The sequence below is a fragment of the Myxocyprinus asiaticus genome, chromosome 17 (genome assembly GCF_019703515.2).
Source record: "Myxocyprinus asiaticus isolate MX2 ecotype Aquarium Trade chromosome 17, UBuf_Myxa_2, whole genome shotgun sequence".
In the NCBI taxonomy this organism is placed as follows: Eukaryota; Metazoa; Chordata; class Actinopteri; order Cypriniformes; family Catostomidae; genus Myxocyprinus; species Myxocyprinus asiaticus.
The window spans coordinates 13643926-13645750 of record NC_059360.1 but is presented as its reverse complement, the minus strand read 5'-3'; the positions used below and the strand labels follow the sequence as shown (position 1 = coordinate 13645750).

Below are 1825 nucleotides of genomic sequence, written 5' to 3'. Positions count from 1 at the left end.
AGAAATGGAGTGGCATTGGTTGCCGGTAGCGAGTTTGTGGATAAAGTTGATTCTGGATAGGTAGGTCTGAATGGAGGATGCACAGATTTTTTGATTAGAATGGGCATGAGTGATGAAGTTGCAAATGGACCAAATGTTTGTTAGAGGAAAAGGGAGTCGGTAGAAGGAGTGGTATGCCTTGAAACAGTTCCAACCGGTCAGGTAAGTGGAGAGGGTACTCTGGGCGAGGCTGTCAAGGATAGCTTCTTGTGAAGCATTTGAAAGATCTTCCAACTGTGGATTTAGTTGAAGATGGAGGTTGAAAATGGTGGAACTGGCATGGGGTGGATGTCTGATTCTGGAGCGAAAGTTCTGAACTTCTGGAAGGAAAAACGAGACAAAGAGTCAGCTATGGTATTGTGGTAGCCAGGAATGTGAGCTGCTTGAATGAGAAACTGGTGTTGGGCGGATATTAGTGTTAGTCTGCGAACGAATGGCATGATGGCTGGGGAACGAGATCGGCCTTTATTTGTGATTTCAGCTACTGCTGAGTTATCTGAGTGAATGAGTATGGAGTGTCTGGACCATTCATGACCCCAAAGGATAGCTGCTATGATGACAGGATACATTTCGTAGAGTGCGGATGAGAGAACGTCTGATTGTTGGACGAAGCGGCTGAACTCAGGCGGCCATTCGGAAGTAAACCAACGGCCGCTGTAGTATCCCACGAAGCCGGTGAAAGGCGCTACATCTGTGTACAGCTGAATATCTTTGGGTTGTGTGATGTAGTCATTATAAAAGAAGGATATGCCATTCCTTGAAGAGGAGGTTGGAAAGGAAAGATTTTCCTTGGGAAATTATTCTGATGGCATAGTTAAGGTAACCGAGGAGGGATAACAGTTGTTGCTTTGTGCACCTGACTGCTAGAAGATAATTTGATAAGAGCAGAATATGCAATGTATTTGTGTGGGAGGCAGAGATGCTTGGAAGGAGACAGAGTCTAAGGTGATACCTATAAACTTGATAGAAGTGCATGGCCCTAAGGTTTTCTCTTTTGAGAGGGGAACAGCTAGCTCGGAAAAGAGGGTGGAAAGCCGGCTGGAGGTGTGATGATGAGGAAGTCGTCGAGAAGGTGGAGGACGTAGGGAAGCTTGTAGTTATTGATTAGAATCCAGCATAAGGCCTCCGAGAGGGAGTCGAAGATCTTGGGGCTGCTTCTACAGCCAAAGGTGAGGTGCACTACGAAATAATAAGCTCCTTTCCAGAATATTCCAAAGAAACTGCAGAATTCTGGGCGAATGGGCATGACTTTGAAAGCTTTGGTGATGTCTGCTTTGGAGAGCCATGCTCCATGGCCTGCCTTGTGGATGAGAGTGATGGCTTGGTCGATGGTTGCGTATTGCATAGAGAAGTCGGGGGCTGGAATGATGCTATTGATGCTAGGAACTTTAGTGCCATGGGGGGATGAGAGGTCGATGATTAATCTCTTTTTTCTGGAATACTTCCTAGTGGCAATGCCAATGGGGCTAACGTGGAATGGAGAAAATGAAGGCTCTTTGAACGGGCCTATCATGAAACCTTGCTGTACTTCTTTGGCTATTAGTGTGTCAACGGTGTCTGGTTCAGAGAGGGCGGACTGGAGGTTATGGGGATACAAAAAGTGTCAGGATTTATTTCTATACCTGGATGGAAACCGTTTTTGAACCCATTGATAAGGAAGTTGACGAACTCTGTCGGAGTGATCTAGTAAGGCAGTTGCTAGGGCTTTTACCGTAACTGGTGTGCCGAGATACTTAAGTAGTCAGTCTGGTAGAGCGGTTGGGTTGTGGGGGCAAGAGTTCCTTGC

General features: G+C 46.4%; 1 pseudogene; it reads right to left on the bottom strand.

Annotated features, from left to right (window-relative positions):
• Positions 1-281: 281 nt before the first annotated feature.
• LOC127454716 (uncharacterized) lies at positions 282-1552 on the bottom strand (annotated as a pseudogene).
• Positions 1553-1825: the final 273 nt, after the last annotated feature.